Source organism: Triticum aestivum, chromosome 5B (assembly GCF_018294505.1).
Source record: "Triticum aestivum cultivar Chinese Spring chromosome 5B, IWGSC CS RefSeq v2.1, whole genome shotgun sequence".
Classification (NCBI taxonomy): domain Eukaryota; kingdom Viridiplantae; phylum Streptophyta; class Magnoliopsida; order Poales; family Poaceae; genus Triticum; species Triticum aestivum.
In genome coordinates this window covers 491,486,066-491,506,181 of record NC_057807.1, presented here as the reverse complement: position 1 = coordinate 491,506,181, position 20,116 = coordinate 491,486,066, and positions in this window count along the sequence as shown.

Genomic DNA, 20,116 nt, shown 5'->3' with positions numbered 1-20,116 from the left:
CTAGCATAACTCTAATATCACCATCTTCATATCTCAAAACAATCGTAAGGAATCAAACTTCTCATAGTATTCAATGCACTTCATATGAAAGTTTTTATTATATCCCTCTTGGATGCCTATCATATTAGGACTAATTTTATAACCAAAGCAAATTACCATGCTGTTATAAAGACTCTCAAAATAATATAAGTGAAGTACGAGAGTTCATCAATTTCTATAAAATAAAACCACCGCCGTGCTCTAAAAAGATATAAGTGAAGCACTAGATCAATTTTGCCTAGCTCAAAAAATATAAGTGAAGCACATGGAGTATTCTAATAAATTACGATTCATGCGTGTCTCTCCCAAAAGGTGTGTACAGCAAAGATTGTGGCATACTAAAAAACAAAGACTCAAATCATACAAGACACTCCAAGTAAAACACATATCATGTGGTGAAAAAATATAGCCTCAAGTAAATTTACCGATAGACGAAGACGAAAGAGGGGATGCCTTCCCGAGGCATCCCCAAGCTTAGGCTTTTGGCATCAAAACTCATAAACTCATAATAAAACTATCATCGAAACCTTAAGCGTGCGGACCCTATGGGTTCGAGAACTATGTAGACATGACCGAGACACGTCTCCGGTCAATAACCAATAGCGGAACCTGGATGCTCATATTGGCTCCCACATATTCTACGAAGATCTTTATCGGTCAAACCGCATAACAACATACGTTGTTCCCTTTGTCATTGGTATGTTACTTTCCCGAGATTCGATCGTCGGTATCTCAATACCTAGTTCAATCTCGTTACCGGCAAGTCTCTTTACTCGTTCCGTAATGCATCATCCCGTAACTAACTCTTTAGTCACATTGCTTACAAGGCTTTTAGTGATGTGCATTACCGAGAGGGCCGAGAGATACCTCTCTGAAACATGGAGTGACAAATCATAATCTCGATCTATGCCAACCCAACAAACACCATCAGAGACACCTGTAGAGCATCTTTATAATCACACAGTTACGTTGTGACGTTTGATAGCACACTAAGTGTTCCTCTGGTATTCGGGAGTTGCATAATCTCATAGTCATAGGAACATGTATAAGTTATGGAGAAAGCAATAGCAATAAACTAAACGATCATAGTGCTAAGCTAACGGATGGGTCAAGTCAATCACATCATTCTCTAATGATGTGATCCCGTTTATCAAATGACAACTCTTTGTCTATGGCTAGGAAACTTAACCATCTTTGATTAACGAGCTAGTTAAGTAGAGTCATACTAGTGACACTCTGTTTGTCTATGTATTCACACATGTACTAAGTTTCCGGTTAATACAATTCTAGCATGAATAATAAACATTTATCATGATATAAGGAAATATAAATAACAACTTTATTATTGCCTCTAGGGCATATTTCCTTCAGTCTCCCACTTGCACTAGAGTTAATAATCTAGTTCACATCGCCATGTGATTTAACACCAATAGTTCACATCTATATGTGATTCACACCCATAGTTCACATCGCCATGTGACCAACACCCAAAGGGTTTACTAGATTCTATAATTTAGTTCACATCACTATGTGATTAACACCCAAAGAGTACTAAGGCGTGATCATGTTTTGTTTATGAGAGAACTTTAGTCAACGGGTCTGTTACTCTCAGAGCCATATGTATTTTGCAAATATTCTATGTCTACAATGCTCTGCATAGAGCTACTCTAGCTAGTTGCTCCCACTTTCAATACGTATCCAGATTGAGACTTAGAGTTATCTGGATCGGTGTAAAAGCTTGCATCGACGCAACTTTTTACGACGAACTCTTTATCACCCCATCACCGAGAAACATTTCCTTAGTCCTCATTAAGGAAAATTTTGACCGCTATCCATTGATCTACTCCTAGATCACTATTGTACCCACTTGCCAAAACCATGGCAAGGTACACAATAGGTCTGGTACACAGCATAGCATACTTTATAGAACCTATGACTGAGGCATAGGGAATGACTTTCATTCTCTTTCTATCTTCTGCCGCGGTCGGGCTTTGAGTCTTACTCAACTTTACACCTTGTAATACAAGCAAGAACTCCTTCTTTGACTGATCTATTTTGAACTCTTTCAAAATCTTGTCAAGGTATGTACTCATTGAAAAATCTTATTTAAGCGTCTTGATCTATCTCTATAGATCTTGATGCCCAATATGTAAGCAACTTCACCGAGGTCTTTCATTGAAAAACTCTTATTCAAGTATCCCTTTATGATATCCAGAAATTCTATATCATTTCCAATCAACAATATGTCATCCACATATAATATTAAAAATGCTACAGAGCTCCCACTCACTTTATTGTAAATACATGCTTCTCCAAAAGTCCGTATAAAACCATATGCTTTGATCACACTATCAAAGCGTTTATTCCAACTCCGAGAGGCTTGCACCAGTCCATAAATGGATCGTTGGAGCTTGCACACTTTATTAGCACCCTTTGGATCGACAAAACCTTCTGGTTGCATCATATACAACTCTTCTTCTAGAAATCCATTCAGGAATGCATTTTTGACATCCATTTTCCAAATTTTATAATCATGAAATGCGACAATTGCTAACATGATTCAGACAGACTTAAGCATCGCTACGGGTGAGAAAGTCTCATCGTAGTCAACTCCTTGAACTTGTCGAAAACCTTTTGCGACAATTCAAGCTTTGTAGATAATAACACTACTATCAGCGTCCGTCTTCCTCTTGAAGATCCATTAATTCTTAATGGCTTGCCGATCATCGGGTAAGTTCACCAAAGTCCACACTTTGTCCTCATACATGGATCCCATCTCATATTTCATGGCCTCAAGCCATTTCGCGGAATCTGGGCTCATCATCGCTTCCTCATAGTTGGTAGGTTCATCATGGTCTAGTTGTTGGGAACGTAGCAGAAATTCAAAATTTTCTACGCATCACCAAGATCAATCTATGGAGTAATCTAGCAACGAGGGGAAGGGGAGTGCATCTACATACCCTTGTAGATCGCTAAGCGGGAGCGTTACAAGAACACGGATGAAGGAGTCATACTCGTAGCAATTCAGATCGCGGTTGATTCCGATCTAAGCGCCGAACAACGGCGCCTCCGCGTTCAACACACGTGCAGCCCGATAACGTCTCCCGTGCCTTGATCCAGCAAGGGGAGAGGGAGAGGTTGGGGAAGACTCCATCCAGCAGCAGCACGACGGCGTGGTGGTGGTGGAGGAGCGTGGCACTCCAGCAGGGCTTCTCCAAGCACCACAAGAGACGAGGAGGGAGAGGGGTAGGGCTGCGCCAAGAGGGAGAGTTCTCATCTATATGGCAGCCCCAAACCCCCACTATATATAGGGGAAAGGGAGGGGCTGGGCCCCCACCTAGGTTTCCACCCCTAGGGGTGGCGGCCAGCCCTAGATCCCATCTAGGGGGGCGGCCAAGGGGGAGAGAGGGGGGCGCACCACTAGGTGGGCCTTAGGCCCATCTGAGCCTAGGGTTTCCCCCCTTTCCATTCTCTCTTCGCCTTGGGCCCTGGTGGGGGGGGGGGGGCGCACCAGCCCACCTGGGGCTGGTCCCCTCCCACACTTGGCCCACACAGCCCTCTGGGGCCGGTGGCCCCACCTGGTGGACCCCCCGGACCCTCCCGGTGGTCCCGGTACGTTACCGATAGCACCCGAAACTTTTCGGGTGACCAAAACAGGACTTCCCATATATAAATCTTTACCTCCGGACCATTCCGGAACTCCTCGTGACGTCTGGGATCTCATCCGGGACTCCGAACAACATTCGGTAACCACGTATATCTATTCCCTATAACCCTAGCGTCATCGAACCTTAAGTGTGTAGACCCTACGGGTTCGGGAACCATGCAACCATGACCGAGCAAACTTTCCGGCCAATATCCAACAGCGGGATCTGGATACCCATGTTGGCTCCCACATGTTCCACGATGATATCATCGGATGAACCATGATGTCAAGGATTCAATCAATCCCGTATACAATTCCCTTTGTCTACCGGATAGTACTTGCCCGAGATTCGATCGTTAGTATCCCGATACCTTGTTCAATCTCGTTACTGGCAAGTCTCTTTACTCGTTCCGTAACACATCATCCTGCGATAAACTCCTTGATCACATTGTGCACATTATGATGATGTCCTACCGAGTGGGCCCAGAGATACCTCTCCGTCACACGGAGTGACAAATCCCAGTCTCGATTCGTGCCAACCCAACAGACACTTTCGGAGATACCCGTAGTGCACCTTTATAGCCACCCAGTTACGTTGTGACGTTTGGTACACCCAAAGCATTCCTACGGTATCCGGGAGTTGCACAATCTCATGGTCTAAGGAAAAGATACTTGACATTTAGAAAAGCTTTAGCATACGAACTACACGATCTTGTGCTAGGCTTAGGATTGGGTCTTGTCCATCACATCATTCTCCTAATGATGTGATCCCGTTATCAATGACATCCAATGTCCATGGTTAGGAAACCATGACCATCTGTTGATCAACGAGCTAGTCAACTAGAGGCTCACTAGGGACATGTTGTGGTCTATGTATTCACACATGTATTGCGATTTCCGGTCAATACAATTATAGCATGAATAATAGACAATTATCATGAACAAGGAAATACAATAATAACCATTTTATTATTGCCTCTAGGGCATATTTCCAATAGTCTCCCACTTGCACTAGAGTCAATAATCTAGTTCACATCACTATGTGATTGTAATGAGTCGACACCCATGGGGTTTGGTCATATCTCGCTTGTGAGAGAGGTTATTAGTCAGTGGATCTGAACCTTTCAGATCTTGGTGTGCTTTGCAAATCTCTATGTCATCTCCTAGATGCAGCTACCACGCTCTATTTGGAGCTATTCCAAATAGCTGTTCTACTATACGAATCCGGTTTACTACTCAGAATAATCCGGATTAGTGTCAAAGTTTGCATCGGCGTAACCCTTTACGACGAACTCTTTTACCACCTCCATAATCGAGAAAATTCCTTAGTCCACTAGTTACTAAGGATAAGTTTGACCGTTGTCCTGTGATCCATTCCTGGATCACTCTTGTACCCCTTGACTGACTCATGGCAAGGCACACTTCCGGTGCGGTACACAGCATAGCATACTATAGAGCCTACGTCTGAAGCATAGGGGACGACCTTCGTCCTTTCTCTCTCTTCTGCCGTGGTCATGTCTTGAGTCTTACTCAATACTCACACCATATAACACAGCCAAGAACTCCTTCTTTGCTGATCTATTTTGAACTCCTTCAAAATCTTGTCACGGTATGTATTCATTTGAAAGTACTATTAAGCGTTTTGATCTATCCTTATAGATCTTGATGCTCAATGTTCAAGTAGCTTAATCCAGGTTTTCCATTGAAAAACACTTTTCAAATAACCCTATATGCTTTCCAGAAATTCTACATCATTTCCGATCAACAATATGTCAACAACATATACTCATCAGAAATGCTATAGTGCTCCCACTCACTTCTTTGGAAATACAAGTTTCTCATAAACTTTGTATAAACCCAAAATCTTTGATCATCTCATCAAAGCGTATATTCCAACTCCGAGATGCTTACTCCAGTCCTTAGAAGGATTGTTGGAGCTTTGCACACTTGTTAGCATCGTTCAGGATTGACAAAACCTTCTGGTTGTATCACATACAACCTTTCCTCAATAATACCGTCGAGGAAACAATGTTTTAACATCCTATCTGCAAGATTTCATAAATCATGCAGTAATTGCTAATATAATTCCAGCAGACTCTTAGCATCGCTACGAGTGAGAAAGTCTCATTGTAGTCAACTCCTTGAACTTGTCGGAAAACATCTTAACGACAAGTCGAGCTTTCTTAATGGTGATACTTACTATCATTATCCGTCTTCCTTTTAAAATCCATCTGTACCCAATAGCCTTACGACCATCAAGTAGTTCTTCCAAAGTCTATACTTTGTTTTCATACATGGATCCTCTCTCGGATTTTATGGCCTCGAGCCATTTGTCAGAATTCGGGCCCACCATCGCTTCTCCATAGCTCGTAGGTTCATTGTTTTCTAGCAACATGACCTCCAAGACAGGATTACCGTACCACTCTGAAGCAGTACCTGTCCTTGTCGTCCTACGAGGTTTGGTAGTGACTTGATCCAAAGTTTCATGATCACTATCATCAACTTCCACTTCAATTGGTGTAGGTGCCACATGAACAACTTCCTGTGCCCTGCTATACACTAGTTGAAGTGATGGTTCAACAACCTCATCAAGTCTCCACCATCCTCCCACTCAATTCTTTCAAGAGAAACCTTTCCTCGAGAAAGGACCCGTTTCTAGAAACAATCACTTTTGCTTCCGGATCTGAAATAGGTGGTATACCCAACTGTTTTGGGTGTCCTATGAAGATGTATTTATTCGCTTTGGGTTCGAGCTTATCAGGATGAAACTTTTTCACATAAGCGTCGCAACCCCAAACTTTCAAGAAACGACAGCTTAGGTTTCTCTAAACCATAGTTCATACGGTGTCATCTCAACGGAATTACGTGGTGCCCTATTTAAAGTGAATTTGGTTGTCTCTAATGCCTAACCCATGAACAATAGTGGTAATTCGATAAGAGACATCATGGCATGCACCATATCCAATAGGGTGCAACTATGATGTTCGGACACACCATCACACTATGGTGTTCCAGGCGTTGTTAGTTGTGAACAATTTCCACAATATCTTAATTGTGTACCAAACTCGCAACTATTTATCTCTATGATCATATCGTAGACATTTTATCCTCTTGTCACGAAGATCTTCAACTTCACTCTGAAATTACTTGGACCTTTCAATAATTCAGACTTGTGTTTCATCAAGTAAATATACTCAGCATCTACTCAAATCATCTGTGAAGTAAGAACATAATGATATCCACTGCGTGCATCGGCACTCATTGGACAACACACATCAAAATGCATTACTTCCAACAAGTTGCTTTCTTGTTCCATCTTACTGAAACGAGGCTTTCCAGTCATCTTGCCCATGTGGTATGATTTGCATGTCTCAAGTGATTTAGAATCAAGTGAGTCCAAATGATCCATCTGCATGGAGTTGCTTCATGCGCACATACCAATAGACATGGTTCACATGTCTCAAACTTTTCAAAAAAAAAACGAGTGAGTCCAAAGATCCATCAACTTGGAGCTTCTTCATGCGTTTTATACCAATATGACTCAAATGGCAGTGCCACAAGCAGGTGGTACTATCATTACTATCTTATATCTTTTGGCATGAACATGTGTACCACTACGATCGAGATACAATAAACCATTCATTTTAGGTGCAAGACCATTGAAGGTATTATTCAAATAAATAGAGTAACCATTATTCTCCTTAAATGAATAACTGTATTGCGATAGACATAATCCAATCATGTCTATGCTCAATGCAAACACTAAATAATAATTATTTAGGTTTAACACCAATCTCGATGGTAGAGGGAGTATGTGATGCTTGATCACATCAAGCTTGGAAACACTTCCAACACATATTGTCATCTCACCTTTAGCTAGTCTCCATTTATTCCGTAGCCTTTTATTTCGAGTTACTAACACTTAGCAATTGAACCGGTATCTATTACCATGGTGCTACTAGGAGTACTTGTAAAGTACACATAAATATAATGTATATCCAATATACTTCTGTCGACCTTGCCAGCCTTCTCATCTACCAAATATCTAGGGTAGTTCTGCTTCAGTGACCGTTCCCCTCATTACAGAAGCACTTAGTCTCGGGTTTGGGTTCAACCTTGGGTTTCTTCACTAGAGCAGCAACTGATTTGCCATTTCATGAAGTATCCCTTCTTGCCCTTGCCCTTCTTGAAACTAGTGGTTTTACTAACCATCAACAATTGATGCTCCTTCTTGATTTATACTTTCGCGGTGTCAAACATCACGAATATTTCAAGGATCATCATATCTATCCCTGATATGTTATAGTTCATCACGAAGCTCTAGTAGCTTGGTGGAAATGACTTGGAGAAACATCACTATCTCATCTGGAAGATTAATTCCCACTCGATTCAAGTGATTGTAGTACTCAGACAATCTGAGCACATGCTCAACGATTGAGATCTTCTCCCTTAGTTGTAGGCTAAGAAACTCGTCGGAGGTCTTATACCTCTTGACGTGGGCACGGGCCTGAAATCCCAATTTCAGCTCTTGGATGCATCCCCTATGTTCCGCGACGTTTCAAAAATCGTCTTTGGCGCCTCAATTCTAAACCGTTTAACATTACTGATCTATCACACAGTCATCAAAACGTGTATGTTAGATGTTCGCAACATCCACAGACGATGTTCGAGGTTCAGCACACCGAGCAGTGCATTAAGGACATAAGCCTTCTACGCAGCAATGAGGACAATCCTCAGTTTACGGACCCAGTTCGCATAATTGCTACTATGAACTTTCAACTAAATTTTCTCTAGGAACATATCTAAAACAGTAGAACTAAAACGCGAGCTACGACATAATTTGCAAAGACCTATTAACTATGTTCATGATAATTAAGTTCATCTAATGAACTCCCACTCAGATAGACATCCCTCTAGTCATCTTAAGTGATACATGATCCGAGTCAACTAGGCCGCGTCCGATCATCACGTGAGACGGACTATTCATCATCGGTGAACATCTTCATGTTGATCGTATCCACTATACGACTCATGTTCGACCTTTCGGTCTCTTGTGTTCCGAGGCCATGTCTGTACATGCTAGGCTCGTCAAGTCAACCTAAGTGTTTCGCATGTGTAAATCTGGCTTACACCCGTTGTATGTGAACGTTAGAATCTATCACACCCGATCATCACGTGGTGCTTCGAAACAATGAACTTTCGCAATGGTGCACAGTTAGGGGGAACACTTTCTTGAAATTATTATGAGGGATCATCTTATTTACTACCGTCGTTCTAAGAAAATAAGATGCATAAACATGATAAACATCACATGCAATCAAAAAGTGACATGATATGGCCAATATCATTTTGCTCCTTCTGATCTCCATCTTCGGGGCTCCATGATCATCATCGTCACCGGCATGACACCATGATCTCCATCATCATGATCTCCATCATCGTGTCTCCATGAAGTTGTCTCGCCAACTATTACTTCTACTACTATGGCTAACGGTTTAGCAATGAAGTAAAGTAGTTACATGGCGTTATTTAGTGACACGCAGGTCATACAATAAATAAAGACAACTCCAATGGCTCCTGCCGGTTGTCATACTCATTGACATGCAAGTCGTGATTCCTATTACAAGAACACGATCAATCTCATACATCACATATCATTCATCACATTCTTTTTGGCCATATCACATCACATACCATACCCTGCAAAAACAAGTTAGACGTCCTCTAATTGTTGTTTGCATGTTTTACGTGGCTGCTATGGGTTTCTAGCAAGAACGTTTCTTACCTACGCAAAAGCCACAACGTGATATGCCAATTGCTATTTACCCTTCATAAGGACCCTTTTCATCGAATCCGATCCAACTAAAGTGGGAGAGACTGGCACCCGCTAGCCACCTTATGCAACAAGTGCATGTCAGTCGGTGGAACCTGTGTCACGTAAGTGTATGTGTAAGGTCGGTCCGGGCCGCTTCATCCCACAATACCATAGAAACAAGATAGGACTAGTAACGGTAAGCATATTGAACAAAATCAACACCCACAACAACTTGTGTTCTACTCGTGCATAGAATCTACGCAATAGACCTAGCTCATGATGCCATTGTTGGGGAACGTAGCAGAAATTCAAAATTTTCTACGCATCACCAAGATCAATCTATGGAGTAATCTAGCAACGAGGGGAAGGGGAGTGCATCTACATACCCTTGTAGATCGCTAAGCGGAAGCGTTACAAAAATGCGGATGAAGGTGTCATACTCGTAGAGATTTAGATCACGGTTGATTCCAATCTAAGCGCCGAACAACGACGCCTCCACATTCAACACACGTGCAACCCGATGACGTCTCCCGTGCCTTGATCCAGCAAGTGGAGAGGGAGAGGTTGGGGAAGACTCCATCCAGCAGTAGCACGACGGCGTGGTGGTGGTGGAGGGGCGTGGCACTCCAGCAGGGCTTCACCAAGCACCGCAAGAGACGAGGAGGGAGAGGGGTAGGGCTGCGCCAAGAGGGAGAGTTCTCATCTGTATGGCAGCCCCAAACCCCCACTATATATAGGGGAAAGGGAGGGGCTGTGCCCCTACCTAGGTTTCCACCCCTAGGGGTGGCGGCCAGCCCTAGATCCCATCTAGGGGGGCGGCCAAGGGGGAGAGAGGGGGCGCACCACTAGGTGGGCCTTAGGCCCATCTGAGCCTAGGGTTTCCCCCTTTCCCTTCTCTCTTCGCCTTGGGTCCTGGTGTGGGGGCGCACCAGCCCACCTGGGGCTGGTCCCCTCCCACACTCGGCCCACGCAGCCCTCTGGGCTGGTGGTCCCACCTGGTGGACCCCCGGGACCCTCCCGGTGGTCCCGGTACGTTACTGATAGCACCCGAAACTTTTCTGGTGACCAAAATAGGACTTCCCATATATAAATCTTTACCCCCGGACCATTCCGGAACTCCTCGTGACATCCGAGATCTCATCCGGGACTCCGAACAACATTCGATAACCACGTATATCTATCCCCTATAACCCTAGCGTCATCGAACCTTAAGTGTGTAGACCCTACGGGTTCGGGAACCATGCAGACAGGACCGAGACAACTTTCCGGCCAATAACCAACAGCGGGATCTGGATACCCATGTTGGCTCCCACATGTTCCATGATGATCTCATCGGATGAACCACGATGCCAAGGATTCAATCAATCCCGTATACAATTCCCTTTGTCTACCGGTATAGTACTTGCCCGAGATTCGATCGTCGGTATCCCGATACCTTCTTCAATCTCGTTACCGGCAAGTCTCTTTACTTTTTCCATAACACATCATCCCGTGATCAACTCCTTGATCACATTGTGCACATTATGATGATGTCCTACCGAGTGGGCCCAGAGATACCTCTCCGTCACATGGAGTGACAAATCCCGGTCTCGATTCGTGCCAACCCAACAGGCACTTTCGAAGATACCCGTAGTGCACCTTTATGGCCACCCAGTTATGTTGTGACGTTTGGTACACCCAAAGCATTCCTACGGTATCCGGGAGTTGCACAATCTCATGGTCTAAGAAAAAGATACTTGACATTTAGAAAAGCTTTAGCATACGAACTACACGATCTTGTGCTAGGCTTAGGATTGGGTCTTGTCCATCACATCATTCTCCTAATGATGTGATCCCGTTATCAATGACATCCAATGTCCATGGTTAGGAAACCATGACCATCTATTAATCAATGAGCTAGTCAACTAGAGGATCACTAGGGACATGTTGTGGTCTATGTATTCACACATGTATTGCGATTTCCGGTCAATACAATTATAGCATGAATAATAGACAATTATCATGAACAAGGAAATACAATAATAACCATTTTTTATTGCGTCTAGGGCATATTTCCAACACTAGTAACATGACTTCCAGAATTGGATTACCATACCACTCTGGTGCGGATCATACTCTAGTAGACCTACGAGGTTTGGTAGTAACTTGATCTGAAGTTTCATGATCATCATCATTAGCTTCCTCACTAATTGGTGTAGGAATCACTAGAACTGATTTATGTGATGAACTACTTTCCAATTCAGGAGAAGGTACAATTACCTCATCAAGTTCTACTTTCCTCCCACTCACTTCTTTCGAGAGAAACTCCTTCTCTACAAAGGATCCATTCTTAGCAACGATCTTGCCCTCGGACCTGTGATAGAAGGTGTACCCAACAGTTTACTTTGGGTATCCTATGAAGATGCATTTCTCCGATTTGGGTTCGAGCTTATCAGGTTGAAGATTTTTCACATAAGCATTGCAACCCCAAACTTTAAGAAATGACAACTTTGGTTTCTTGCCAAACCACAGTTCATAAGGCGTCGTCTCAACGGATTTTGATGGTGCCCTATTTAAAGTGAATGCAGCTGTCTCTAATGCATATCCCCAAAACGATAGTGATAATTCGGTAAGAGACATCATAGATCACACCATATCCAATAAAGTGAGGTTACGATGTTCGGACACACCATTATGCTGTGGTGTTCCAAGTAGCATGAGCTATGAAACTATTCCACATTGTTTTAAATGAAGGCCAAACTCGTAACTCAAATATTCTCCTCTATGATCAGATCGTAGAAACTTCATTTTCTTGTTACGATGATTCTCCACTTCACCATGAAATTCTTTGAACTTTTCAAATGTTTGAGACTTGTGGTTCATTAAGTAGATATACCCATATCTGCTCAAATCATCTGTGAAGGTCAGAAAATAACGATACCCGCCATGCGCATCAACACTCATTGGACCGCATACATCAGTATGTATTATTTCCAATAAGTCACTAGCTCATTCCATTGTTCCGGAGAACGGAGTTTTAGTATGACCCAAATGGCAGTGCCACAAATATGTTGCACTGTCATTATCAACTTTGCATCTTTTTGGCATTAATATTATGAATATGTGTATCACTACGATCAACATTGGGTGTATGACCATAGAAGGTTTTATTCATGTAAACAGAATAACAATTTATTCTCTGTCTTAGATGAATAATCGTATTGCAATAAACATGATCTAATCATATTTATGCTCAACTCAAACACCAAATAACATTTATTTAGGTTCAACACTAATCTCGAAAGTATAGGGAGTGTGCGATGATGATCATATCAATCTTGGAACCACTTCCAACACACATCGTCACTTCACCCTCAACTAGTCTCTGTTTATTCTGTAACTCCTGTTTCGAGTTACTAATCTTAGCAACCGAACAAGTATCAAATACCCAGGGGATACTATAAACACTAGTAAGGTACACATCAATAACCTGTATATCAAATATACCCTTGTTCACTTTGCCATCCTTCTTATCCACCAAATATTCAGGGCATTTCCGCTTCCAGTGACCATTTCCTTTGCAGTAGAAGCACTCAATTTCAGGATTTGGTCCAACTTTGGGCTTCTTCACGGGAGTGACAACTTGCTTTCCATTCTATTTGAAGTTCCCTTTCTTTCCCTTTGCCCTTTTATTGAAACTAGTGGTCTTGTCAATCATCAACAATTGATGCTCTTTCTTGATTTCTACCTTCGTCAATTTCAGCATCACGAAGAGCTCGAGAATCATTTTTGTCATCCCTTGCATACTATAGTTCATCACGAAGTTCCAGTAACTTGGTGATGGTGACTAGAGGACTCTGTCAATCACTATCTTATCTGGAAGATTAACTCCCACTTGATTCAAGCGATTGTAGTACCCACACAATCTGAGCACATGCTCACTGCATGAGCTATTCTCCTCCATCTTTTAGCTATATAACTTGTTGGAGACTTCATATCTCTCAAGTCGGGTATTTGCTTGAAATATTAACTTCAACTCCTGAAACATCTCATATGGTCCATGACGTTCAAAACGTCTTTGAAGTCCCGATTCTAAGCCGTAAAGCATGGTGCACTAAACCATCAATTAGTCATCATATTAAGCTAGCCAAACGTTCATAATGTTTGCATCTGCTCCTGCAATAGTTTTGTCACCTAGCGGTGCATCAAGGACATAATTCTTCCGTACAGCAATGAGGATAAACCCCAGATCATGGACTCAGTCCGCATCATTCCTAGTATCATCTTTCAACTTAGTTTTCTCTAGGAACATATAAAAAACATAGGGAAGCTACAACGCGAGCTATTGATCTACAACATAATTTGCAAAATACTGTCAGGACTAAGTTCATGATAAATTAAAGTTCAATTAATCATATTACTTAAGAACTCCCACTTAGATAGACATCCCTCTAGTCATCTAAATGATCACACGATCCAAATCAACTAAACCATGTCCGATCATCATGTGAGATGGAGTAGCTTTCAATGGTGAACATCACTATGTTGATCATATCTAGTATATGATTCACGCTCGACCTTTCGGTCTCCAGTGTTCCGATGCCATATCTGCATATGCTAGGCTCGTCAAGTTTAACCCGAGTATTCTGCATGTGCAAAACTGGCTTGCACCCGTTGTATGTGAACATAGAGCTTATCACACCCGATCATCACGTGGTGTCTCGGCACGACGAACTGCAGCAATGGTGCATACTCAGGGAGAACACTTATACCTTGAAATTTAGTGAGAGATCATCTTATAGTGCTACCGTCGAACTAAGCAAAATAAGATGCATAAAGGATAAACATCACATGCAATCAATATAAGTGATATGATATGGCCATCGTCATGTTGTGCCTTTGATCTCCATCTCCAAAGCACCGTTATGATCACCATCGTCACTGGCTTGACACCTTGATCTTCATCAAAACATCGTTGTCGTCTCGCCAACTATTGCTTCTAGGACTATCGCTACCGCTTAGTGATAAAGTAAAAACAACTACATGGCGATTGCATTGCATACAATAAAGCGACAACCATATGGCTCCTGCCAGTTGCCGATAACTCTGTTACAAAACATGATCATCTCATACAATAAAATATAGCATCATGTCTTGACCATATCACATCCACAACATGCCCTGCAAAAACATGTTAGACGTCCTCTACTTTGTTCTTGCAAGTTTTACGTGGCTGCTACGGGCTTAGCAAGAGCCGTTCTTACCTACGCATCAAAAACCACAACGATTTTTCGTCAAGTGTGCTGTTTTAACCTTCAACAAGGACCGGGCATAGACACACTCGATTCAACTAAAGTTGGAGAAACAGACACTCACTAGCCACCTATGTTCAAAGCACGTCGGTAGAACCAATCTTGCGTAAGCATACGCGTAATATCGGTCTGAGCCGCTTCATCCAACAATACCACCGAATCAAAGTATGACATGCTGGTAAGCAGTATGACTACTATCGCCCACAACTCTTTGTGTTCTACTCATGCATATAACATCTACGCATAGACTTGGCTCGGATACCACTATTGGGGAACACGGTAATTTCAAAATTTTCCTACGATCATGCAAGATCTATGACTAGGTGACGCATAGCAACGAGAGGGGAGAGTGTTGTCTACATACCCTGGTAGACCGAAAGCGGAAGCATTATGACAATGCGATTGATCTAGTCGAACGTCTTCACGATCTGACAAATCCTAGCACCACAGGTATGGCACCTCCGCGATCTGCACACGTTCAGCTCGGTGATGTCCCACGAACTCTAGATCCAGCTGAGGTCGAGGGAGAGTTTTGTCAGCACGACAGTGTGATGATGGTGATGATGAAGTTACCGTCGCAGGGCTTCGCCTAAGCACTACGACAATATGACCGAGGTGGAATATGGTGGAGGGGGGCACCGCACACGGCTAAACAAACAACTTGTGTGTCTATGGGGTGCCCCCTCCCTCGTATATAAAGGAGTGGAGGAGGGGAGGGGCCGGCCCTCTCTATGGCACGCCCAAGGGGAGTCCTACTCCCACCAGGAGTAGGATCCCCCCTTTCCCTAGTTGGAGTAGGAGAGGAAGGAAGGAGGAGAGAGGGAGAAGGAAAGGGGGGGGGGGCACCCAATTCGGATTGGGCTTGGGGGGCACGCCCTCCACCTGGCCACCTCCTCCTCTCTCCCATTAAGGCCCAATAAGGCCCATACACTCCCCGGGGGGTTCCGGTAACCCCCCGTACTCCGGTAAATGTCCGAACTCACCCACAACCATTCCGATGTCCAAACATAGTCATCCAATATATTGATCTTTATGTCTCGACCATTTAGAGACTCGTCGTCATGTCCATGATCATATCCGGGACTCCGAACTACCTTCGGTACATCAACATAAACTCATAATACCGACCGTCACCGAACGTTAAGCGTGCGGACCCTATGGGTTCGAGAACTATGTAGACATGACCGAGACTCATCTCCGGTCAATAACCAATAGCGGAACCTGGATGCTCATATTGGTTCCTACATATCCTACGAAGATCTTTATCGGTCAAACCGCATAACAACATACGTTGTTGCCTTTGTCATCGGTATGTTACTTGCCTGAGATTCGATCGGCGGTATCTCAATACCTAGTTCAATCTCGTTACCGGCAAGTCTCTTTACTTGTTCCGTAATGCATCATCCCGTAACTAACTCTTTAGTCACATTGCTGGCAAGGCTTATACTGATGTGCATTACCGAGAGGGCCCAGAGATACCTCTCCGAAACACGGAGTGACAAATCCTAATCTCGATCTATCCAACCCAACAAACACCATTGGAGACACATGTAGAGCATCTTTATAATCACCCAGTTACGTTGTGATGTTTGATAGCACACTAAGTGTTCCTCTGGTATTTGGGAGTTGCATAATCTCATAGTCATAGGAACATGTATAAGTTATGGAGAAAGCAATAGCAATAAACTAAACGATCATAGTGCTAAGCTAACAGATGAGTCAAGTCAATCACATCATTCTCTAATGATGTGATCCCGTTTATCAAATGACAACTCTTTGTCTAAGGCTAGGAAACTTAACCATCTTTGATTAACGAGCTAGTTAAGTAGAGGCATACTAGTGACACTCTGTTTGTCTATGTATTCACACATGTACTAAGTTTCCGGTTAATACAATTCTAGCATGAATAATAAACATTTATCATGATATAAGGAAATATAAATAACAAATTTATTATTGCCTCTAGGGCATATTTCCTTCACTTCCCATAGGTTTCTTAATAGTGGAATCTCCAAGATGCAAATTTAAGGAACAATCATCAAATTTACGGAAACCTAACACATCACATAAAGTTTTTGGAATCGTGGAAACACTAGCACCCAAATCACACAAAACATAGCATTCATAATATTTAATGTTAATCTTAATAGTAGGTTCCCACTCATCATAAAGTTTTCTAGGGATAGAAACTTCCAATTCAAGGTTTTCTTCAAAAGATTGCATCATAGCATCAACGATATGTTTAGTAAAAGCTTTGTTTTGATTATAAGCATGAGGAGAATTCAACATGGATTGAAACAAGGAAATACAATCAATTAAAGAACAGTTATCATAATTAAATTCCTTGAAATCCAAAGGAGTGGGTTCACTGCTACTTAAAGTTTGGACATCTTCAATCCCAGTTTTATCAATTTTTGCATCAAGATCTAAAAACTCCAAATCATTGGGACGCCTTATAACTAATGTTGACTCATCTCCAGTCCCATCTTTATCAAGATTTACATTGGAAAACAAAGATTCAATAGGATTCACATCAATCACTTTAAGATCTTCATCATTATTTTCACGGAAACTAGAAGAACACGCTTTTATAAACCAATCTTTCTTAGCATGCATCTTAGCGGTTCTTTCTTTGCACTCATCAATGGAAATTCTCATGGCTTTGAGAGACTCATTGATACCATGCTTAGGTGGAATAGATCTAAGTTTCAAAGAATCAACATCAAGAGAAATTCTATCCATGTTCCTAGCCAAATCATCAATCTTAAGAAATTTTTCTTCAATCAAAGCATTAAAATTCTTTTGCGAACTAATAAATTCTTTAACACTATTCTCAAATTCAGAGGGCATCTTATTATAATTTCCAGAAGAACTGTTGTAGGAATTACCATAATTATTAGAGGAATTACTAGGAAACAACCTAGGATTAAAATTACCTCTATACGTGTTATTACCAAAATTGTTCCTACCAACAAAATTCACATCCATAGATTCATTATTGTTTTCAATCAAGGTTGACAAATGCATATCAATAGGATCAATAGGAGCATTCTTATTAGCAAACAATTTCATAAGCTCATCCATCTTTCCACTCAAAACATTTATTTCTTCAATCGCATGCACCATTTTACTAGTGGAAGATCTTTCGGTATGCCATTGAGAATAATTAACCATAATATTATCTAGGAGTTTAGTAGCTTCTCCTAAATTAATTTCCATAAAGGTGCCTCCCACGGCCGAATCTAAAACGTTTCTAGAAGCAAAATCCAATCTGGCATAATTTTTTTTATATAATCATCCACAAATTCAAACCATGAGTAGGGCAATTTCTAATTATCAATTTCATCCTCTCCCAAGATTGTGCAACATGCTCATGATCAAGTTGCTTAAAATTCATAATATCGTTCCTAAGGGAGATGATCTTAGCGGGAGGAAAATACTTGGAAATAAAATCATCTTTACACTTGTTCCATGAATCAATACTATTTTTAGGCAAAGATGAAAACCAAGTTTTAGCGCGATCCCTAACGAGAGCGTAAATAGCTTCAACTTAACAATATCATTATCCACATCTTTTTTGATTTGCATATCACACAAATCAACGAAATTATTAAGATGGGATGCCACATCTTCATTGGGAAGGCCGAAAAATTGATCTTGCATAACAAGATTCAACAAAGCAGTATTAATTTCACAAGATTCGGCATTAGCATCGGGAGCAATCGGAGTACTAATAAAATCATTATTATTGGTGTTGGAAAAATCACACAATTTGGTATTATCTTGAGCCATCGTGACAAAGCAAGCAATCCAACACACGAGCACACAAAAAGAAAACGAAAAAGATGAATGGAAGAGGGGCGAAGAAAAGGCTAATCTTTCCGAAAATCGTTTTAGAAGTGGGGAAGAGGAAAATGAGAGGCGAATGACAAATAATGTAATGGAGGGATGCGAGTTTATGATGGGTACTTGATATGTCTTGGCTTGGCATAGATCTCCCTGGCAGCGGCGCCAGAAATCCTTATTGATACCTCTTGAGTTTGCATTGGTTTTTCCCTTGAAGAGGAAAGGGTGATGCAGCAAAGTAGTGTAAGTATTTTCCTCAGTTTTGAGAACAAAGGTATCAATCTAGTAGGAGACAACGCAACAAGCCATCGAATACCTGCACAAACAAACACCAACTTGCAGCCAACGCGACGAAGGGTTGTCAATCCCTCCACAGTTATTTGCAAAGTGAGATCTGATAGAGATGGATAAACAGTAAAGTAATATTTTTGGTATTTTTGGTTTATGGAACAAAAAGTAAAAGATTGCAAAAGAAAGTAAATAGGAAACTAGAATTGTAGATCGGAAACTTGTATGATGGAAAATAGATCCGAGGGCCATAGGTTTCATTAGAGGCTTCTCTTAAGATGGAAAATATTACGGTGGGTGAACAAATTATTGCCGAGCAATTGATAGAAAAGCGCAAAGTTATGATGATATCTAAGGCAATGATCATGAATATAGGCATCACGTCCGTGTCAAGTAGACCGAAACGATTCTGCATCTACTACTATTACTCCACATATCGACCGCTATCCAGCATGCATCTAGAGTATTAAGTTCATAAAGAACGGGGTAACGCCTTAAGCAAGATGACATGATGTAGAGGAATTAACTCAAGCAATATGATGAAAACCCCATCTTTTTATCCTTGATGGCAAAAATACAATACGTGTCGGTTCCCCTTCTGTCACTAGGATCAAGCACCGCAAGATTGAACTCAAAGCTAAACACTTCTCCCATTGCAAGGAAAACCAATCTAGTTGGCCAAACCAAATCGATAGTTCAAAGAGACTTGTAAAGATATCAAATCATGCATAAAAGAATTCGGAGGAGATTCAAATAATATTCATAGATAAGATGACTATAAATCCACAATTCATCGGATCTCGGCAAACACACCTCAAAAGAGTATTACATCGAATAGATCTCCAAGAACATCGAGGAGAACTTTGTATTGAGAATCAAAGAGAAAGAAGAAGCCATCAAGCTACTAAGTATGGACCCATAGGTCTGAGGTAAACTACGCACGCTTCATCGGAGAGGCAATGGTATTGATGTAGAAGACCTCCGTGATTGATTCCCCCTCCAGCAGGATGCCGGAAAATGCCCCAAGATGGGATCTCACGGGTACAGAAGGTTGCGGCGGTGGAAAAGTGGTTTCGTGGCTCCCCTGGATATTTTTGGGGTATAAGAGTATATATAGGAGGAAGATCTAGGTCAGGGGGTCTCCGAGGGGCCCACAAGGTTGGGGGTGCGCCCTCCACCCTTTTGGCCACC